Source organism: Octodon degus, unplaced genomic scaffold, assembly GCF_000260255.1.
Source record: "Octodon degus isolate 3935 unplaced genomic scaffold, OctDeg1.0 scaffold00016, whole genome shotgun sequence".
Lineage (NCBI taxonomy): Eukaryota > Metazoa > Chordata > Mammalia > Rodentia > Octodontidae > Octodon > Octodon degus.
Window position 1 is genome coordinate 23,709,728 of NW_004524592.1, and position 24,881 is coordinate 23,734,608.

A 24,881-nucleotide genomic window follows, 5' to 3' on the forward strand; every position below is an offset into this window, starting at 1 on the left:
TCAGTTGGTCCAGTGCTGCCTGAGATGCTCTTTCAGCTGAGGTATGGAGGGCAGCAGCTGTTGGTACTCATGACAATGAAGGGGCAGCTTCAAGAGCTAAGATGTTCCTTTTCTGACAGTCAATATGTCATCCTCTTGTACCATCTTGATCACAGCTTGTGATTCTAAGAAGCATTCTATATTGAAAGAATTCCAATTTTTTTTTTTAGGCAAGGAGAATCAAAATCTTTTTTTTTTTAATTTTCTTTTTGAGGTAATGGGGATTGAACTCAGGATCCTGCACTTGTTAGGCAAGTGATTACTCTACTGAGCTATCTCCCAGACAAATCTTGACTGATTACTTGATGGTGTACATGGCTCATCCTAGGAATGGCATGGTAGCCCAATCAGAAGCAGAGTTTGCAAAATCTGCAATCACCTTTTCTCCCACAGGGCATATGTTTGAGGAGTTCAAGATGTTCTCTTGTCACAGAATTCAGACTGGAAATGGAGGCCTAAGGTAAGACCAGCCAGTGATAATGAGCCTTTGGGTTCTTATCCTTAATCACCACAACCTGCTCATCTTTGTGAACTTGCATTTTGGGGTCCTGCATAGAAATCTTCAAGTCTTGACTCCAGTGACCCAGTGATTCCTTTCTGGTGGCTGCATCTTTCTCTTTGAGGGCACAGAGCATTGGTTCAGACTTGTCCCAGGTTCTGGCCCTGTCCCAGAGGCAGCTACCTGAGCAGCATCCCTTTCTATAGAATCACTGTTGCTTGACCTCTTTCTCTTCCTATGTGTTTCTAGAACAGGGCTCTTGGTCTCTTCCTTAAACTCTAATATATGGATAAAGTTCATTCACTATGTGAAGAACCTGGCCAAGCTACAGTTTCATCTCTTGGTCTTTCCCAATTATGACTGAGTCAATGCTGGTAGGATTAACCCCTACCTGCTTCACTTTGACATATACTTTGTAATACTCTGCTTTAAACTGTACTTGATGTCAAGAACATTTCTTATTGGTGATCTCGGTCTCCGGGCCTTGCCCAATCACAATTGCTTCTGAATGTGGAAGTCTGATGCACTGGTGTCTACTGTCCTGTCTCACAAACCAGCACACCCACATCATCATTCTCTGGGTGATAGATCCTTAAACTCTCTTTACTCCATCTATGCCTCTACAAAGGAAATACTTGAACATCTATAAAAACTATGAACTGTGATTATTTGTGGTGTTATTCATAGAGTTTAGCTATTCTGTACATTGAAATAATATATACATCAATAGATTGAAATCACAAAATTCACTCACCCCAAATTATTCTTTAGTAGATAGACTACTTAAGAAAGTTTTTAACTCTTTCAGAGAGTAAATTCATTATAAATAATAGTGTAAGTATATCTAAATTTTTGTTTCTTCTATTAGCAAGCACAAGCTTGTTTTTCTCATTTGTGATGTATTCCTAAGACAAGAGGTTTACTGGGTTATGGGGGACTGTGATCTAGTGTTGCTATATGCAGTTTGCTAGCTGAGTGGCTCTCTCCCCCACTCTGCTCTCTTCTTTCTTGAGGTACTGGGGATTGAACTGGGACCTTGCTCTTGCCAGGCAGGCACTTATGCTGCTGAGTTATATCCCCAGTCCTCTCTGACTTTAAATACAAGTCAATAATTTACAAATATGTTTGCATGCTAGATATATAGAATATAAAGAAAGAAATATAAAAAATGTAACACTTTATGAGAAGGTTTTATTGACCAAAGTGCTATCTGTCTGGATAATAAAACACAGTAAATATTTGAGACTTTCAGATCCTAAAATTTCTTTGGGCACAGAACAACTTAATAGAGCTAGAAACACATGGAGATCATGCTCTAAAGTGCTTCTTCCAAAGCTAGGTATGGTGGTGCACATCTGTAACTCAGCACTCAGGAGGCTGATGCAGTAGGATTGCCACAAGTTTGAGGCCAGTGTGGGTAATAGAGTGAGTTCATATAAGACTAAATAGTAAGGCCCTATCTTAAAAACAAAACAAAAAAACCCTAAGTAAATCAATAAACTCTTTAAGATATAGTTAAGGAAATTTAGTTAAGAGATTAAGGACATCTCTGAGGATAGAGACAGTATGTGGGGAGCCACTCAGACTGCTTCAAAATGCTTTGGCTTCTAGGAACACCTGATGACACAATCTCATGTGTCTGGTGGAGGCACACAGTGGATAGTTATGTAACCATAACTTTGCTTAGGTAAACACATGTGTTGCTTATAGTATTATGTAAGAATGTAAATATGGGATAATAATCTGGATTAGAATTATACAGGGAGATGCAGGTGGCTCTTGCTCCTAAACTCCTGTGCTCTTGTGATCTTACACAATGGTGCTCGGCTCTGCTCCATGCTGCCTGCTAGTGTTGCTGAAGTCTTGCACACATGCATTCTTTCTTTTTTCCTGGCACCAGGAATCTTTATTTATTTATTTTTTTTTCCTGTAATTTTGTTGATAAACAAATATCAATGAGACAGTTTCAAACCAAATTGGTAGGACAGTTTCAATAATTAACACATTGCATACATTCTTACTAGTGGTTAATTGCTGTACAAGATGCGGACATGATATCCTATTTACAAACACTATTAGAACAAATCCCTCTATTCATTAAGAGAATGTAACTCTATATCTATCCTAACCATTTTGAATACACAGATACAAAATGGACATTCATCTGTATCCCCTTTTTGGTTCAGTTCCGTCATTTGAATATTATACAGATGAAGGCAAGAGACAGGAAAAGGAATGTTATGTGTCTGTCCTGCTTCAAGGTTGTATATGGTTGGATTTTTGGACTTAAGTGTAAACATAAGAATTATATAATTCTTTATGCATATTTTTAAAAATATATTCTAATTTTTAAATATTTTTCATCATATTCTGTAGGGACTTAAAGTTCAACATATCAATACTTGATGAAAAATACCTGTTCCATGTTATGCCTAAGATATTTGATATTTAGACAGATAGTGAGGTTAACCTTAACAGCCTAGGTTGTATGGTAATAACAATAAGCTTGTCTTCTGGAGGGTTAACAACCTAAGTTTGCAGACCAAAATTAGAGAAACAGGAAGGCCACAAAGAAACATTTTGGCCCTAGCCTTCCAAGGTCAATTAAGACTCAAGACATATGAGAACTTGTACTGTTACATCATGTAACTTGGTAATGTCCCAAATTTTCTGATAAAGGAGATTATAAGACCAAAGAGGATCATAATTGATGATGTAGAGTGTGTCTAAGGAGAGTCACATGGAGAGAAAACATTCTCTCAGGTTTTCACAGAGAGCACATCGGCCAAGCAGTGGTCGTGACTCATCCACATGGCTGACACTGACAAAGGATCTCCAATCTGAGGTACAGGATCTCAGGATAAATCCTGAGGGAATTTCACTGACCTTATCAGACCCAACAGCTACAACTCTTGTTGCATAGGTCCTGCTTTATCTTGGTCTTAACCATCCAGCAGAAAAGTATAAAAACGAAGTATAAGAAGTAAAGCCATGCTGTTATGTTGAGCTGTAGGGGACTCAGGTCAACAATTTCTGACATTGCCAGTGAAGAAGAGCACCCAATACTATTAGACTCTTTTAGAATATTTTGCTGAGTTAACACATGCATTCTTTAACCTTGGGACCTCACCCTCAAAAATGTTCCTTTTTCCCCCAAATAGGCTGGACAGTGTCAGGACATTGAGGTAAATGGTCCCATGGTGACTGTTTAAAGAGCTCCCAAAGGTGAGGGAGTGCCCCGAGAAGAGGCTGATAAGCACCCATGGTCTCACCATGCCTATTTGGAGCCACTCTCTTGGCAGGTTGGAAAGCCATGGAGGACTGGAAATCAGTCCATTCTGAGCCCAGGGATGTTTTGCAAGCCTTAGAAGTGTCAGACAGAAAAATTCCTCCTCTCATTGTGAAATGACTGCATGGGTGGCCTGGCTGTTCTTCATTCTCTTTTGCTGCATGAATCAAGAGATGGGTGGCTTTGTTCAGAAAGTAGAACAATAGTATCAGATAGGGGAGGACCTTGAGCAATTCCTGACTTTTGCAGAGCTCATTTTGCAAGCACAGGAAGCACTTCCTTCTCCGGAAATGTCTCCAGAAGCATAAGATCTCATACCAAGAAAAATTCCTAGCTTTGAATGCTGGACCAGATAGTCATTCAAAACTGGAGACAGAGGAACCCCTGACCCAGAGAGGAAAAACAGGATCTACCTCTACCAGCTGCACCAAGTGCATGATCTATGCAACCATGCAGCTATAGGAGCTGACAACAATTACAGCAAAAGTTAGGTGAAACAGTGCTGTGGGACTGTGGGGCTGGTAACATGTAGTTAAGCCTACGGGAGATGTCCCAAGTAGTCAGTAGAGCCAGCACCCCCTCTATTAAAAGAGTTCTGAAGGATGTACAGGGAAAGAGTCCAGAAGCAGTTAATCACACTGTGATACATTATTTTCAAACATTTAACTTATAATATTCCCAAAAGTGTAAACTAATTTATATTGAACTCAATTTAACATCTGAAAGACTGACAAAAACCTGAAGTTATAAAATGAATGATTTGTAAGATGACCTGACAGCCAGCCCACTGACCAGGATTGTGTCCTTCATGTGTTGATGGCAGAAATGTGTCTGATTTGGCCAAAATATTGGCTATCTCTTTAACCCATATATCTGTCTAATTCTTGGGCTGCAAACTTTATTTGTTAAACATCCAGAAGAGAAGTTTATTTATATTGTTATCCTATAACAGAGGCAGTTAAGCTTAACATCACTATCTGTCTGAATATCACATACCTTAGACATAAAATGAAACTGCTGTTTTTCTAACAACCATGGATGTTCTTAGTTCAATGAAAAGAAAGACTTGTACTAATAGTGTTTAGACAAGATATCATGTCTACCTCTTGTCCTCTGCTTAACTACTATCAAGACAACAATATGGAATGTATTAATTATTGTAACTGTCCGACTAACCTGTTTTGAAACTGTTTCATTGCTTTTTTATCTTTTTTCTCATTAAAATGAATTAAAAATTAAAACAAAACAAAAAACCAAAAGAAAAAACCAATTAAAAGAAATGTACCTGATTTGGGAGAATCCAGGTGACCTGCCAGAGCAAATCACTTTCTAGACATGAGAAGTGGGCATGCAGCAGATGACGTTTGCACTGTAGTACCATAGCCCAGATTAGGTATTGCTGATGGCACACATGAAGGACACAATCTTGGTCAGTGGGCTGGCTGGCAGGTCACCTCACAAATCATTCATTTTATAATGTCAGGTTTTTTTCAATCTTTCAGATGTTAAACTAAATTCAATGTAAATTAATTTGCTCTTTTTCAAATATTATGACTTTAAATATTTGAAAATAAACCTATCGTCTATTCATACTTCTATGTGTGCTTTAAATCATTTTTAGAGATGTCTCTCTCATCAATTTTTGAGAATATTTATATGCCCACTATTAGACCCTCATGGTACAAACACATTGTTTCAATGGCTTGTTTATACTCTATTTTTCACAGATGTTTGGTGTCTTCAATAAATAGACATTCCTATTGTAATGCAGAGAATGTTTTCTTTACATATAGATATACATGTGTATGGTATAATTTTTGAAGTTTTGTGTTTTACCTACTGCTTGTAAGCATATTTTCCACTTTTAATCAACACTGCCTATTTAGAAATAAGCTAATTTACATATAGTAAATTTTATTGGTTTTAGGTATACATTTTTATGAGTTTTCACAACTGTAGGACCATACAACCATCTCTGGAAAAAGTCCCATCACACTGCAATCACTACAGGAAAGTTACTCCTGCCCCTTGTGGTGACTTTGTCTCTGTCTCTCATGTTCAGCCTAAGGAAAACACTGGTCTGTTTTTGTTGTCCCTGTGTTACTCTGGTACAAGTGAATTTTACAGTGAGCAATTTTTTTTTACATCTTGCACTTTTAAAAATGCATCTTACTTTATCCATGTAGCTCAATGTTTCAGCCATTCATTCTATTTTATTGCTAAAAAACTCTCTGTAAATATATCAAACATTACTGCTATGTAAGGTGACATGTGTCTGTAATCCCAGCACTCTGGAAGCCTGGGCAAGAGTATCAGAAATTTGAGAATGGCCTGGATAACTTAGTGATTTAGTAAGACTCTGTCTCAAAACAAAAATATAAAAGGGCCAAAGATAAAACTCACTGAATTCAATCACCAGTACAGAAAAAGAGTTTACCTACCATTAGCTTATGTATTTAGATAGTTTGGATCTCCATAATATTATTAATAAATATTATTATATGGGTTTTTATGTGAATACAGAACTGTGTAAATACCAAGAAATAAGGTCAAGCATTCATTTGCTAATAATATACTTGACTTTCTAATATACTGATAATAGACTTTTAAAATATATTTGTGCCACTTACATTCTGACTGGTAATATTTTAATTTTTGTAATCAATTTCGTGTAGTTTTTAGTATCCAAACTTCAGCAAATTTTAATACATCTATTCCTATGTTTTCATGTTCTCTAGTGATGTCATGAATAGTATTCTAGTATCAATTTCTAGATGTTGGTTTCCACTATATAAAAATCCATAAGACCCAATGCTATTATGGGCTACTGGACTCTTTTAGAATATTTTGCTGAGTTTACACACCTATAATATTCAATAACGGAACTTAGAAAAAATGGGGTATACCGATGAATGTCCATTTTGTATCTGTGTATTCAAAGAGGTTGGGATAGATATATAGTTGCATTCTCTTAATGAATAGAATGATTTGTTCTAATGGTGTTTGTAAATAGGATCACAAGTCCGCATCTTGTACAGCAATTAACCACTAAGAAGAATATATGCAGTGTATTATTTGTTGAAACTGTCCTTCCGATTTGATTTGAAACTGTCTCATTGCTATCTGTTTGTCAATAAAACTTTGAAAAAAAAATCCAATTTAATTTTCACAACTTCAATTTCCTTCTTGTCTTTTATATTTTTAAGTTTTTGTAATTTTATTTATTGATATATTTACCTTTTTTACCCACACATAGTTGTGATAAGTAGCACTCACCTTTGTTTAGGGCAATAAGTACATGCATGTGTTATATTTTTATCATTTTTTTGTTCTTCTACCTTTCTTTGTTATCCCTACTCAGCCCTAGCCCTAGCCCTATTCCTAAGAATTCTGATTTTTGTTTCTGTTGTCTATCCTTTATTTTTCTCTTATATTTTAGTTTTCTTATAAGAAAATATATGTGGTATTTAGCTCTCCATGTCTGACTTACTTTACTTAGCATCATGGTCTCAAGTTCGATGTATTATACTGCAAATAATATGACTGTATTTATGATTTATGGATAAATTTTATTATATATAATATACTTTTCCTTAGCGCTTTGTTTATTGTTGGGCATCTAGGCTGTTTCTAGAGCTTAGCTCTTGTAAGTTGCCCTCTGTTAAATATGAGTACTATAGCATATCTTTAACTCTTTAAGGAATATACACAAAAAAGGTATTACTGGTTCAATGCAAACCTTTAGATTTAGTTTTTTGAAAATTTACATGCTGATTTTCATAGTGATTGCACTAATCTGTTTGTTTCTGTGGATGTGGACAGGACCAATAATTGTTCTCTCCTTACAACACAGTGACAGAGACTGAGTGGGTTGAGTAGGTGCCTGTATACTGAATCAGATCACTTCAAAGGGAGAAATCCACTTATTATAATATCCCCACCATGGTGGTCAGTTTTCCTATACCAATTGTTCTATACCCTTCAACAGAATAAACACAAGAATCATGACAAAAAGAAAATAAGAGGCCCCTCAAAGACTTTAACTCTCAAAAAGCTGTTCTCATAGGCACTAAAATGAATTGCCCAAGATCTAAAAAAAAAAAAAAACAAAAACAAAAAACAAAAAACACTAATAGCTAAAATAATTGAAGAATTCAAAAGGAGAAATACGCAGTCAAACGAAGCAATTGTTCAGATTCTTAGTGAACTTAAAGAAGATGTAAATAAGCAGTTGAATAAATCAGGATGGCAATTCAGGATATAAAAGGCTACTTCATAAAATAATTGAAAGTTATGAAAGGCACCAAGCAAAAATTCCAGAAATGAAAAACAAAATGAATGCTTTGTTAGTAAGTAAAATGACTCAGAACACTGACTATAAATACTTCAGGAAAATGTTGGGATATAAGAACCTTCATTTAATCAAATACTGAAAAACAAATAAGAGACCATTAGAAGATAACCCATGAGTTCCTAGACCACTCTTAAAGACTATCAGATTTTAGAAAGGAGTATAGTAGGAAATGAAGGTATAAAATTTATTCAGCAAAATAACTCAAAAAACTCCCCAACTTTAGTGAATGAGATGAATATCCAGGTAAATAAGGGATTTCAACCCTGAGTAAACATGGCCTGAAAAAGAACTTCTCCAAACACAGCGTAGTGAAAAACCAGAAGCTCAGCACAAAGCATATTAAAAGTTGATAGAAAAAACCCACCAAATTCCATATAAGGTAATCAAGATAACAAAAGATTTTTAAACCCAAACCTTACAGTCACAGGGAGCCCAGACTGATGTTTTTTTTTAAGCCCAAAGAAAATAATTGTCAACCTGGATATATTGCTATATCCAATGAAATTATTCTTCAAAGCCTACAGAAAAATACAAACTTTCCATTATAAATTCTTTATCAGCAAATGAGAATTGCAGAAAATACTTAAAATTATTCCTGAGTCAACAATACCCAAGTGCCCAGAGGAAAAAGAATAAAATGACTGGAAAGGTAATATAATGACAGGAATCAACATATACCTTTCAATAATAACATTCAACATACATAGTTTTAACCTACAATAAAAAAACATGGTTTATAGATTGGAGCAAAAAGCAAAGGCTGACTATACTATGTCTGCAAAAGGCACAACACCTCTTCCACAGATTACATATACCCTGAAAGTGGTATATGTAATACCACTAGGAAACACTATTCCAAGTAACCAAATCCTCAAGCAAGAAGAAGTAGCTAATTTCTAACAAAGTTGTTCTCATGGTTAGGAAAAAGCTAAACATTATCTCATGCTAGTAAAAGAAATAATTTACCAAGAAGAAATAAGAATTATGCATATACACTGAATGTTGGTGTACCTAATTTTGTAAAAACTACTCATTGACATAAAAGGACAGACAGCCCTGATACAGTCATACATAGTAGGAGACTTCAATATTTCACATACAAATACACAAGGCAAACAGACAAAAAGTCAACAGAGAAATAGTTGAACCACATTATTTTAGGATAAATGAGCTTATTAGATATCTACTGAATGTTTCATATAACAGAAGAAAACAGATTCTTCTCAGCATCCCATATAACTTTCTTCATAATAGACCATATTTTAGGTCATGTGTCATGTGTCAATAAATATAAAAGAAGTGAAATAGTCTCCTGCATCTTATTATACCACAATAGAATGAAAATAGAAATCAAAGGCAAACAAAACTACAAAAACTACACAAATACATAAGATTAAACAATATACTCTTGAAAGTACACTGGATCATAAAAGAAATCAGAGAAGAAATTTTTAAATTCCTACAATCAAATGACAGTGGAAATACAATATAGATGACTCTGGAACAAGGAAAACAGTGCTAAAGCTGTGGTTGGTTGTTATGATTGCAAGGAAGATTCTATTCTGTTGCTGTGGGGTCTCAATGTGGATATGCAAATAATTGTCTCTCTTGTGCAGGTAATTTATGTCTCCTTCTTGGTTTCTTCTGTCTGCCATTGGCTACTGCATGGTACTGAAGAGAAAAGGAAAAGAAGGTGAAATGTTTAAGATTAATTGTTTTTTTTTTAATATGCAACTTTCTGTTCATGTCACTAGGTTTCTTCAAATAACTAATAGACCATGAGAAGAAAACAGAAGTAGTGAGGGGAGTAATTTAGTTTTAAAGATCACAAGCCCACGTTTCCCACCTGTACTAGTGAGGATTCTATTCTTTCTATTACCTGCCTTAAGATGAATGATGTTCATCACTATGCCTACCATAAGACACAATTTAGGATACTAGGAAAACTGTCAGGGCCTTCCAGAGGACCCATCTCTACAATGAGCACACATGTGAATTTAAATTCCTGAGGATCCTGCAAAATAAAGGCACACAAACGATTTGAAGGTCAATGCCTACATGATAATTTAATTTGTTTTTACTATTGATTCATGTTTTAAAGATCCTCATGTTACTCATAGTATTGAAACTAGGACACAGTATGACAGGAAAAATAGAATATCTCTGTCTTTCATGTGACTGACGCTGTCAGTTTGTATTCCACAGGGATACAAACCTTTTCTGTCTAACTCTTCTCCTGAAGGTTAGCCATACCTTAAGAACATGCCCCTGAGAGTTATCTCCTGTGTCTTTTCATTGCAGACTCAAGCCCAGATCCAAAGGATTATTCCTTCTGGTGAATTCCTATGCATCTCTTTTGCATTTTTATTAAGGAAGTTAATTATCACCTATAAGATTTATGTTTCCCCTTAATTTTGGGAGCAAATTTTCACACATGCTTCTCTCTTAAAATGCCTGACTTACATATACAGGAATAAGCATTACTTAGGTGGAGAGATGATACAGACAAAAGAATTTTTAAAGTTAACAATAAAATTATTAAAACTTGGGTCTCTAGTTTTGTATAGGTAGAGGTTTTTCTCAGAAATAAATTATAAAGTTATAATTACTACTCTGCTGTCTACTAAGAACCACAACACTAAGATGGAACACAATTGAATTAGGTAATGATTTGTTCTCTTCTGATTATAGCAGTAATGCACAATTATTTGAAATTTATTGGCCTGAACCAGAGCAAAATTAACATCAAAGCTCCAAAATTACACATTACTTTTCCAAAAATTACAAAGCACCAATTTACAAATTAAATTACGCCCAGAAAAACATTTAGCATCAATAAACAAATTGAGCAAAGTTCCAAGATTACACGATCAAAGTGTTAAAATCAGTTGTGTTTTTACCCAACACAAATGAATAACCCAAAAAAGGAAATTAGGAAAACAATTCCATCAGCAGCCAAAAAAATGGCTAGGAAAAGAAGTTAAACAAAGAGATGAAAGCCTGCTACATTAGAAGGTGAATATAATATTGTGCAAACCACAACATAATTCAATAAAAGGAAAGGCAACCAGTACTCATAGATTAAAATATTTTATAGCAGGTGTATTCAGTTTGAGTAATATATTTTACCAAAATATTGACAGTCTTTTTTCATAAGTTAAAACATTTTTTTCATATAGAACACAGGATATAATGAATTTTTCAAGACAACTTTTAAAAAGAACAAACATCTTTATATTTCCCAATTTCAAACTTACTACCAATTTACCGTAAGCAAAATGGTATGGGACCAATACAACAGTAAACATACTGATCAATGACATACACTGTCTTTAAATTATTGAAGTAAGCCCATATAGATAAGCCACTATTTTGTTTTACAGGAAAGCAAAGATTATTCAATAGAGAGAACAGTATGCTCAACAAATATAGAATAACAATTGATTGACATGTAAAAGAAAGAAAAAATTCTCTAACACGTCAGAAACAAAACTTTTCAAAGACATTCAATTATGCTCATCTGAATACAATTTAGTTCCCCAAAACAGAGGAAGTATAGCAATAATTTTTTTAGAAAAAAGACAAATCACACGAGCAGTGAATAGGAAAACAGATAAATTAGATCATCAAAATTAAAAATTTTTGTGCAACAAAAGCTATCATAATGTGGAACAACAATATACAGAACAAGCAAAAAGCCTTGCAAATCATATATCTAATAAGACTTCAGTATTCAGCATGCATAAACAATTCGTACAACTCAATAATGCAAGGCAAAAAGTTTGAATACTAAAATAGCTATTTCTCTAAAGGAAATACACAAATCTCAAATAGGAACATGAAAAGATACCTAGCATCATTAGCTATGTGAGAAATGGAAATCAAAATCAGAAGGAGAGTCTACTTCACACACATGAGGATGTTTATAATAAAAGAGATGAACAATAGCAAGTATTAGCTAAGATATGGAGAAATTGATACCCTCTTTCATGTCTGATGAGAATGTGAATTCATGCAGCTGCAAAGTTTGGTAGTTTCACAAGAAATTAAACAGAATTACAATGGGACTATGAATTCCACTCTTAGTTATATTCCACAAATAATTAAACATAGGTATTCATATGCACATTCATATCAGTACTGTTCACAATACATAAATTCAAAAATAATTCAATTCAACAGATGCATGGTGAAGAAAAGTAGTACATGCAAAAAGTGCAACATTTTCAATGGGAGAAAAGAATGGAGTAATGATATGCTGTAACTTGGGTAAGTCTAAAGATGCACTATGTGAAGAAAGGTACAAAATATCACGTATTGTATAATTTGAATTATATGAAATATCCAGAATAGGCAACAGACAAGTCATTGCCAGAGATTGGGAAAAGAAAAAGGGCGTAGAATTAACTGGAAAATGCCTATGAGGCTCTTCCATTGAGCTGACATCTTAGTCTGTTGTCTGTTGCTGTAATTGAATGGGACAGATTGCATAATTCATAAGGAACATAATTATATTGAACCCATAGTTCTGGAGACTGGGAAGTCCCCAAACAAGACACTAGCACGTAATGAGAGCTTCCTTGCTGCATTATAAGATAGCCAAGGGCATTGCATGGTGAGACAGATCAAATCCGGAAGAGGAAACTGGTTTTCATAACAAAGACACTCTGGAACTAACCCATGAGTCTATTAGTCATTAGCCCATACATGGAGTAATGCATTTGGCAGGGCAGAGCCCTGGTGACCCAACTACTACTGAAGGCTCCCACTTTCCAACATTGCCAAAGTGATAATCCATTCTCAGCATGAGTTTTGGAGGGCAAACTATGGCAGAAATATATATAATATATATAGTCCTGAATTTAGGACTAGATTGAGGTGAATATGTGTGATTCTGTTAAATTCTACTGAATAGTTTGCTTTAAAATTTTTATTTAATGACTTAAGAATATCACCTTTTCTAGGTCCAATGTTTGTGTACCTTTCAAATTTCATATGTTGAAGTCTACCACCCCCAAAAAAACTCTGTTAGGAGGAAAGGCCTCTGGTGGGTACTCTAGTTTAATTGAATTTATGAAAGTGACCTATCCAACCCCACCCATAAACTAACTACCTTCTAGGATAAGAACAGCCAGGAGATCCAGGAGGGGACACAGAAAGAGTATGACATTTTCAAACCAGGAAGTGCACAAGCGCACCCTCGTGGGCCTGCCAACCCTAAACCCTAATGCCCGGTGTCAAAACATCAGGACTGAAAAAGTGAATTCCTGTTTTTTAAATCACCCAATCTAAGGTTTTTTATTAGAGCAGTCTTGACTAATGAACTATCACTTCAGTCAGGGAAAAATGAAAAAAGAAAAAAAGGAAAAAGAAAGAAGGAAAAAAGATCTGTCCATTGCATAATTGCACTCCAATATTCCTAACTTTATTGCTTTTCTGGGTTTTAATTTGATACAAATATTTAATTTTAATGTAAAAGAATACAAAATGATTGTATTTAAATTTTTCTTCTTGCTTTTAACAAGTTTTTCTATGACTTTGGGTTGACTTTAATCAAACTTACTTAGTATAAGACATTGTCCATTGAGATTTAGTTTAAATTATTCTAGAAGAGACTGAAATGAATTTTTATGTTCATATTATATTTTGTTATTAGTCCTTCTAGAAAGATAATATTTGTATGATCATTAGATAATGCTTTTAGGAAAGTATCACATAAAATATTTGACTTTAAAATACTGCCCACCAGAGGGCTCTCAATTTTCTTTTATTTTAGTTTCAGAAAAAAATGAAAATTGTATATTAAGAGCTGATAGTTTAGGTACTATTGAGAAATTAAATATATTATCTAAGAATATGCAGAAGCTTCCTGAATATTAATTTCATTACAATTAAATATACTTAAGTAGCCCCATGATTGACTATATTGTGGAAATTAGCACACTTAAGTACACTCATGATATTTGAAGTACAAACCAAATATATGTTAGGCATAAACACTCATTTTTTTCTATAGCTTTCTACACGGTGTTTCTTATGAGGAAAATTGTAGGCCAGCTGTCAGGATTTTAACAAATAGAAAGTAAAATAAGTGCTGTCCTTTCAAAGTCATACAGTACAACCTCCAGAATAAGTTACACGTGCAGTTAATTTTGGGTATTAATCTGCATCAAGAAGGAAGAAGTTTTTGCCAATTATGTTTGGAAATAAATGTGTAAGTTAGCACATTGAAATTTTATTTAAAAATAACTTTAATGTACCTTTACCACCTGCTAGGGGAGTAATGCATAATAGATTGAATTTGCATAACACAAAAGTAACATAATTACTGTTCTAGAGAAGCTCAGTTTATCATGAGAAATTCGATAGTTAATGATGTGACTTAACTCCTTAGGAAGCATGCTTAACTGAAACACTGTAGAACCACATCTTAGGGAGAAATGAAGGCTGTGACCACAGTGTACTTTGCAGATGTCTGAAAGAAATGTCACTCCATCACACATCCCACAGTTGGTAATCACTGTGCTCACTGAGGGAGAAATGAACTGTAACAGACAAATCAGAAAAGTTTCTTACACCAGGAGTTAAGATTCAATCAGATAGAAAACTGTGAAATGACAATCCAATTGAAAGAAAGAGAGTAATTAGAGCCTCAGAGGGAAGGAATGAACAAATGGATGAAAGCCCATCTGGTGTTTATATTAATGCTGTGTCATCCAGCCCAAGGGAAGTGCATTGATCATAGTGAATGGTATGAGGTACCACTGAAAGAGTTTGGATTCACAGTTTTAAAAGCCCTGAACGCATGCAAGAATCTGTCTTTGTCTTGTAGGAAAGTTAGATTCAGAGATCATTTTAAGAAGGAAAATGACTTGAATAGACCATGCTTGTAATGTTGTCTTTTTTTTAATGTCTAATTTTGAGGGTACTGGGGAATATATTCATGGTATAGAAGAACAGAAAGAATGGAATATGAGACCAAGAATCTATTAAGAAGCAATTTCAAGTTTTGAGTGAATAACTAATTTTGACAAGATCTGCACCAATATACAGGACAGGTATTAAAGAAAGACTGAGTGAAGAACATTAACATTATTAAAGGAACACATTATCAAACTTTAGGCAAGTACCAAACTTCAGCTGCTCTGTGAACTTGGCTTGCAAGAACTTCATGTAGTTTACTCCAGGACTTGTTCAGATCTGTGTGAAGGCTTTATGAGGCAAGCCCTAGCAATGACCAACCTCAGTCAGTGAGGCTGTTACAGATTGTGTCTAGGTGTCCCCTCAAGGCCTCATCACTGGGGAAGCTTCTAAAGCTTGTGATTAATTCATGATTCAATGCTGGGATTATGGGTGTGAATGCTATATTCACCCTTGGGTGGTTAGCCTGAATACAACATAAGGAAGAGAGAGAGGCCTGCTAGCTTCCACAGCCACTAGTCTGCCCTTTGCTCTTTGCTGTTTTCCACTGCCATGAACTGCTGCCCTCTGCAATATGCCACTCTGCCTTGGAGCCAGCTGAGGATCGACTGAAACCTGAACTATGACCTAAATCAACCCTTCCTTCCTTAAATTTTGGTGTCAGGTATTTTGTCCCAGCAATGAGAAATGTAAAGAAGACAGAGGCTTACTGTCTTCAGAAAATATTTCCTGTCCCTAACTCTTCAGGACAGATGGGTTATGATGGGACCAATACAAGAGCATGGAGGTACTCTATTGCATGGAAAGTTTGGGTATAAACTGAAGTCAAGGAGCTAATAAAAGCATTGATGGCAGTGCCAGAGTTATAACTCAGTGGTACATGGCTACCATATAGAAGAGTTCAATCTCCAGCACTGTGTGCATGCAAGCATGCACACATACACAAACACACACACATACACACACAAGGATACACACACATGTACACATACAACAATACATGTTTAACAAAAAGCATGTCTAATTCATGGAGACTCATCTTAAGATTGTAAGTTTTTAGCTCCTATTATTGAGAATTCACTATATGTAATACACTACCCTAAGTCCTTCATATGTTTAACATTCAATTCATATAATACTGTACTTTAAAGGAAAATTTTACTTCTATATTTATTGTACAAATCAAAACATGAAGCAATGAAAGATTAAGTAACTTGAATGTGTATCTGATAATAGCAAAGTTGTACTTCACAGCCAGGCAAGGTGAATCTAGAGGTCATACTTTCACATACTACTCTGTCCTGTCTTACTCTAAGAAACAGAAAGAGCTACTTGAAGGCTGAGGCAAATCTTGGCCTCATCCATCAGGATTCATGGTAGATTTTGTGATATTGTTATCTAACAGATTATTTGAATAGAATTTACTTGATCTGTCCCTATGGATTATTGTAACTAAATTTCAGATCTATGCAATTATGAGTTTGTAGCCAGCTGAAAACATGGAATTATTCTTACAAGAGCTTTGCTCTTAGATCAACAGCCCGATATAGAAACTAAGAAATTTAGATCTGAATGACTTACTGGTGCATGGCACACATTGTTAGCTCTTATACAGTATCTCAGTGAGGGAGAAGAGACCAGTTGAAAGTGGCTTTTAAAGGATTGGGCCCCCTCCAGGGAAGGGAGTATTAAACGTGTACAATCTTTCTTATTTCTAGCATTAGCATTGTTGATAATCTGGTGTTTGGTAAGACCCATGATTCACCTTAGTCTTTCTTGACAATTATGGTTTATAAATGAATTAATATACAGAGAAAAGAATGTATTTATATGTGTTTGGACTTTGAATTGAATGTCATAATATGACCTATTAGGGTACACAAGGAAGGCTACACCTATTTTTAACCTACATGTATCACTACCATGTCAACAATTCCCAATGTCCTTCTAAGACTCATAGATCCAGTCCAGGTCTTTAGTTGAGCAGAAATAGTGAATATAAATTTTGGACAGGGGAAAATTATTCATAAAAATAAAAATACTTGATACTATTGAGCAAATACTCAATGCCCTGAGGAGATTTTCTCCCTGGAGAAACTATATAAAAGCTGTGCACAGAGGTGAACACTGAACCGGACCTGTGGACCCAATGGGCCCAGAGCAGGGAAAGCATTGAGCCAAGTCCTGTCCCAGACTACAAAAACCAACATATCACATCCTTCCCCTATTGTCAATCCACAGTTCAGATAGCAGATCACAGCCCCAGCCAGAACTATTCACAGGGAGACTGGCTAAAAGAATATTTGAGACATTGGTAGAACTGCTCAGGGATGGACAGGCTTGGCCCTACCAATCCCTCTAGGTGAAGTAGAAAAACCTTTCTGCTCACTGAGAGCTTCCAGGGAACATTTTAAGTCCTCCTGCTTCAACACCAAAGCATATCCAAGATCCTCAGATTATTTAGAAATTCTCCACATGAAAAAATTAAAGATTAAAACAATCAAATATAGAAAAATACAAAAACGTGCAGATGGAAAGAAAGGATTTTGGGGAGTGCACATGTGCATTTAAAGTTTCTAAGCATTTTGTCCTGTCCTCAAATCTTTTGTCTTATCAGACTCAAAATGTCTTTTTCCCTCCCATAAGTATATTTTTTCTATAATTTTATTGATAAACAAATAGCAATGAGACAATTTCAAATCAAATTGGTAGGACAGTTTCAATAATTAACACATTGCATACATTCTTCCTAGTGGTTAATTACTGTACAAGATGCGGACATGATATCATATTTACAAACACCAATAGAACAAATCACTCTATTCATTAAGAGAATGTAACTCTATATCTATCCTAACCACTTTGAATACACAGATACAAAATGGACATTCATCTGTATACCCTTTTTTGTTAAGTTCCGTTATTTGAATATTATAGGTGTGTAAACTCAGCAAAATATTCTAAAAGAGTACAGTAGCCCATAATGGTATTGGGTCTTCTGCTTGACTGCCAATGTCAGAAATTGTTGACCTGAGTCCCCTACAGCTCAGCATAACAGCATGGCTTTACTTCTTATATTTCATTTTTATACTTTTCTGCTGGGTGGTTAAGACCAAGGTAAAGCAGGACCTATGCAACAAGAGTTGTAGCTAAGTATATTATTTTTTTTTTAAATTTTGTTCTTTCTTCAAATTAGCATTGACAGAGCAGCTGACTGTGGCTCTACCAAGAGAGACTTATCAGTTCTGTAAGAAAGTTTGAGAACTAGCACTGATTACACAGAAAGTCCAATGAAACACAAAGTGATTATTAAAGGAAAAGAAATCATAAAAGAGAGTATGATGACTATAGTGCAGAATGTGGTTGAGCCAAGAGACCTATTTCCTTAATTGCAATGACATAAATATTGAGTATGGGTAGAGTAAAAAACGGTTACATATTGGAAGTTAAGAGAGGGGTTATGTATTCATGTGTACCCTAAATTCTAGTCCTCTTTAATAATCAGAAAATAGAAAATACTAAAAAAAATAAAATTGAAAGAGTATCACTGTAAACTTATCATTTAGAAATACAGGAAGAAATAAAAAATCAAAATAATTCAAAATGGGATAATCTTGGAAGACAGAGTGGGCAGAAAATTGGTCTTTCTTCAAGATGTACAGAACCAGTTTTTTTAAAAAGAAATCTGTGCATGAAATTAGCATGACAGTGTTAATTTTGTTTCTCTCTCTGTTACATAATTATCATAAATAATTTATTTTCATTTGATTCAGTTGTGAAATGTGATCCTTGTAATATTTTATCCATTAAGAATTACTTCCAGAAAATGTGCATAATTTCTAATTTGATCAAACAAGTTACACATCATCACAACTAATGAGTATTGTCAGCTATTTTGTTATTCACCCCACTGAACAGATGAAAAATTGGTTTCTTGTCATTTAAATGTGTTTATTTTATTAACAGTAATAGCTAAAATTGAATAACTTGCCAGAGACATTTCAAGCCATTTGCAAATATTAGGTGCCGCCATGTGTTTCGTGTAATTACTTCACTCACTAGATGAGGCTTGCACATCAATTTCCAACAAGCTAGGCTGCAGGAAGGGGAAAGCACAGATAGATTTGTTGCTCTCAGACCTAAAAATATGCAAGGTAAAATGTTCAGGTTTGGTGAAAGATGACCCTGAAGTCCTCAGGCATCCAAGATCCTTCCAGGAATTTACTCCACTGTGGTGAAGGTGTGATCCTCATAGTTACTTTCAAAACAAACACAGGCAATGTCCAGGCCACAGAAAGAAGAAATGAATGAAAACTGGGAGCAGAACTAGATCTCTATGTTTTCCTTAAGGGAGGCTAAGCAGAGTGGTCACATGCCAGTCAATTTCTTTTGGCTATGTTCAAACTATTCTTGGTCAGTTTTACAAGAAATCATGAACACTTTAATTCTCAATGTCTCCAATACTTTATGTTATTTTGGTGGGGTGCTATTTTATTTTCTTTTTTATCAGTGTTGGCAGCGTGTAGTGATTATAACCATTGTGGGGAGTTTGTGCGTGTACAACTTCAGTCTTTTTTTATCTTCCTCTCCCCTCCTCCTTCTTTCTCCTCTATCTCTATTATTCAATTGAAGTCTTATGATTTTTCTCATTTTCCTCTATATTTATGACTGTTAGAGAATTTTTACTGCTTTTAACATTTTTGTCAAAGCCTACTGAGCCACTGTCATCTTCCTATTGCTTTTCAAGCCAGCCCCAGGTGGTTGCAGTTTGCACGACTGTTTTGATCCTATGTAAAGTGAAGATTGTCTTTCTAAGAGCTGATGGCAATGGCCAATGCCTCAGTGGCAAGCTCAAGTTCTGGACATAGAGAAAAAGAAAGACTGCAAAGTCTGAGTTGAAGATGCAGGAAAGGGCCTGAGACTGTGGGAGAAGAAATAAAGGGGAGGATTTTTGTACTTGAATGCTTACTATAGACATCATTCATTGTGGAAGTGAATGAAACCAAGTTAGCCAAATGACTCAAGCTGTAGGTGTGAGCCAGTCACTATTCTTATCTCCTGAATGCTCCTGTAATGGGAACAGGTGTGAGGAACTACACTGGTAGAGATAGTTGATCCTGATAGGCCCAAAAGCATAAGCTCCTTCTCATCAAAGCATTTAGCTATCATCATTGGCCAGCGTCCAACCTGTCAACAGGATAATCCAATTCAAGCTAACATAAGGACAGCCTTTGAAGAAGCAAAGCCATTTGATATTTGCTGTAGATGCCATGCTAATGTGCTATGAAGGAGGGGTTCCTTCTATTCTTAGTTTTTGCTGTGAAAAGGTTTTGGATTAGTTTTTCATTGTGAAAAGGTTTTGGATTTGTCCCAGGGCAAATCCAGTATTGTCCCATAAATTTCTTATGTAGTCTGTTTAAATGGTGAGATATATTGACTGGTCTTCCATTATCAAATAAACCTTGCAGCCCTGCAATAAACATCACTTGGTTATGACTTGTTTGTGAATGTTTCTTCAATAATACTTTTGTCATTTGTGTCCAGAGGAATATGTCTGTAGTTTATGTGACTTCGTTAGTGGCCTTTGACTTGGTATCAGATTATACAAATCACATTAAGTGACTCAGGAACTGTTCCTTATTCCTGCAAGTAGGGTGGAAATATTTTCTCTTTACGTGTTTACTAAAACTAGCTCGCAATGACACTTGGACGAGGAATTTTCCTTGTAAGAAAAATTTTATTTATAAACTAAAATAATTATTTGTCAGCCTTTTGGCTAAGATCAAGTGAATATCTGTTCTTATCAGTATAAACTAAAGTAATAAAAGATTACTCAGATTTTTCTCTTATGTAAATTTTTATAGTGTTTCAAGAAATTAGCATATTTCACCTAAGTGATTGACCTATTAAAGTAAAATTCTTATAATAGTCTTGGATTATACTCCTAATTATTCACTTAAGTTTTTGTGATATCCTCTCTAATTTACTCATTTATCATTTTTTTCCGAATCGAGGACTGAGCTCAGGCCCTTGTACTTGCCAAGCAATCCCCTTTTTCATTTCATTTACAATTTATGTCTTCTTTTTTCTTTTTTAGCTATGGGACTAATACACTTATTGATGTCATTTTCTTTATTGATTCTTCATTTTGTGTGTTACCAATGTAATTTATTTAATTGATTCTATGTTTACTATTGTGTGTTTTCTAATTACATTAGTTTTATTGTGTACTTTTTTAACTTCTTAAATTGGAATAACTGACAGATTATTGTTCTGATAGAAACATGTAAATCTATACATTTTCTTGTAAGCATTTATATTGCTATAGTTCATATACTTGATGTGCTTGTTGTTCTGTATTCTGATTTTCACCCAATTCATATTTTGTAATTTCTTTTTTCTTCCACAGGTTAGCTAGTAAAGTATTTTTAAATTTGCAAATATTTGTTGATTTCTACACAACCACTTTAACTATTAAAATTGCAGAGCTGATGTCTGGTTCATATGTGCAGCTTCTTTTAACGAAATAGGTAACATTCAGAGTTATGTCTAATTTCTCATATCACATTTGCTAGCCAGAGTCCACTCCTCCAGGTACAGAAAGAGAAAAGGAGACTAGAAGGGAGCAGCACACGCTTAAGACGTAGTTTCAGGGGGAAACTCAACCCTAGGGGAAAGAAGTTTTACCTCCCTTTCCTCTAAGTAAAGCAGGTTTCCTTTTTTTTTTTTTTTTTTTTTCCTTGTAGGTCCTAGTTCTAGTTTCCATGATGTCTGGTTTAATTTCTAATTTATGAATGAATGAAAATCTGTGGGGTAGAAAACATGAATGAAACGCGCATGACTGAGATCAGGTTCCTACTCCAAATGCACAGCTCCTTGTTTCTCAAAGTTACCAGAATGCGTTAAGGAAGATTTGGCCATTGAAGAATCACTACTTTTGTTCAAAATTTAATTTTAATTTATTTTCATTCACTTTAATAAGAAAAAAAAAGATAACATAGCAATGAAACAAGTCCTTTAAAGACTTCTCCAAATACAGCTTCTCTAATTCCGGTGGAACACCCATCTCTGACAAAACAAAACAAAAAGAGGGATATGTTGGGAGCCACAGAGCTAGGAAATCAATCAAATATATGAAGGTGGGACTTGGCCCAGTGCCTAAAGCAAACAAGCTACCTCACTCCTGAGAGGAACATCCTGTCTGGTTAAGGTTTGCTATCAGATTCACGATCCTTAATGCCACTCAAAAACAAACTTTCAATAGAGTGATGCAGAATACAATGCTTACATATTGTTAAAAAAAAATAAGAGATGGACAGTGTTAAAGCAGTAAAATCAACTTTTATTTATGAAATATTATAATAGAGGGAAAATAACTTCGATATAAAGTTCAGCTCATCTCCAAATACAACATAGATAAATGTAGGTTTATAGCTAAGAAGCAGGGTGGGGATGCAGTAGATGGAAAACGGACAGGATGTAATTTTGGTTAAACAGACCTGTACATTTCTTGTTGTAGGCCATGGGGCAGGAGCTGTTTGAGGAATTTGATCTGATACACAGGGTGGTTGGATTCTTTCAAAATTGACTAAACTGGATTTTTGCTAAAACTGAGTGATTCAAGCCTGACAGGATTAAGCCTCATGAGATAGATTAGCCAGAGGAGCCTGGCTAGTGTTTTGTAAATATTGTGGCCAAACACAAAAGTATATCCCCATTAATTACAATTTAATCAACTGTACAACTCCATCCTAAGAATTCATTAAATCTAATACCACCAATATTATGATAAACTAGTGTCGTGTAACTCCTAACAAAACATACTAGGTAGAATGTGGAGTCCTTTTAGTAGTATTGCCAACTGTACACAAACCCAAGTTAGTATGCAAAACCAGAGAAAGATCAAATTAAAGGCTGTTCTATATAACAACTGTACTCTTTAAAAAAGATTTTTAAAATAAAGCTGGAGAACTGTTCCAGATTAAAGATATATAAGAGGGGCATGAAAATTAAACATAATGAGTGATCCTGGATTGAATGCTTGTCTGAACAAAGAAAGAGCCATAAAGCATGTCATTGAGCAAACAGCAGTTCAGATCTAAACATGAGCTGCATCACTACAAGATGCCTGATGCTGCAAACTATAATACAATTTTGCCAGTGAATTTTTCATTCTGTGGACATGTGTTCTGAAGTGTTTAAGATAAAACAGCACCTCTCCAAGTTACTCCCCATGTCTCCAAATAAATAGAAATGTGCATGTGGGTAGGGAAAAGAGGAAAGGAAGGAGAGAAAGAAAAGAAAAGAAAGATCAGCAAAGAGGAGAATGGAAGAGATAGGATGGGAGAAGGGGAAGGAGAGGGGAAATGTTAGGCGATGGGTTAAAAATGTAACTGGTTGGTAAATGTGGCCCAAGACCACATTTGACTTATTTTTAACTTTTCCATTAGTATGAAAGTACAGCAAAAAAATTTACTCAGCTCTATTGTGCAAATTGCTTCAAAAGTTTCAGGTCAGGGCTTCAGTTATTGGTGTATGGCCACTGAGAACGGCTATGTTTCTCTTTTTTATGATTTAAATATTCGACATGTCATAAAGTTAAAGCTGTTCTTCATGAAGGGCCGATTTTGTGCCTGGCATGGCACTAAGTATTTTGTCCAAGTTATGTCTGATTTACACACCAATCCTGTAGCACCTACTCTACTGCTAAAGATGCTCAAGTGAGAAGGATTAAGCAATCAGGTTAAAGTCATGCAGCTGATAGACTGCATGGAAGGGGCAGGATTTTATCAGAAGACAGTATCACTCTGAAATGCAGCCTACTCAGTTATACCAGTATCCAAAGTAGTGTGTAATTCAGGCAGATCAGTCCATTAAATACTTAAAGTTGGTGTGTAGGGTTTTGGGGTTTTATTTTCCAAGAGCAAAACATAGAGTGTGTTTGTTTTTCTCCTTAGCAGAAGACCTGCTCAAGCTTGTCTAAAACATTGTGGGCTTTGACTCACACCACCTTAATAAAACCCAGGTGTATTGAGCTAGATTGTGTGACACAAGTTCACCTTATGTTTGATTTCAAATTAAGTATCTAGATGATTTATGATGAAGAGTTTACCTCCTTCTTTCCCATGTGGGATCTAATTTTAATCTTTAACCCGCTCTTCTAAACCCTTCCGTGTTATTTTTACAATCACAAGAGACTGTTACATAGCCTAGCACCTGTTACTGTTTCCTTAGGTTTTTTTCCTCTTAAAAAAGAATGAACTTATATTAATGTGACTACACAATATTTTTGTAGATTCCTGGGGTGAGGTATCATTTCTTTTTATTCTTCCAGAAGTATTTGATTATATTGGTATACAACACTGGTATATAATAAGGGTCGTCTAAGAAGTTTAAAATTTAAGTAATTTCCACTTTAAATGTGAAATTATGTGACATGTACTCTTCTACATGAAACTTCCATCAAGACACTCAGGATTAACTTATTTTATTCACTGTCATCTTGCTGCAGTTCTTGATTAGTCTAAAACCAGAGTCACTATTTCCACAATTGTGTAAGACAAGCTTTTGAGCTGACTAAAATTAGGAAGCTAGGAAAGGCTCCAGCCAAAGGCTGTTTTCCATTGACTTTATTTGCTGTTTTATGTACTTGAAAAACCAACAAAGAGAACAATCCTCTTTCATGAGATTTCCAGATTTTTTTCTCTCAGATAAAAGTTCCGCAAAATATGTAAACAGTGGTTCTGTTATGAAACTCTCAGTTGTTTAGAGTCATTGTG

General features: G+C 35.1%; 1 pseudogene; it reads right to left on the reverse strand.

The window, feature by feature from the left end:
* Positions 1 to 24,881, reverse strand: part of LOC101580560 — a 25,545-nt pseudogene continuing 664 nt past the window's right edge.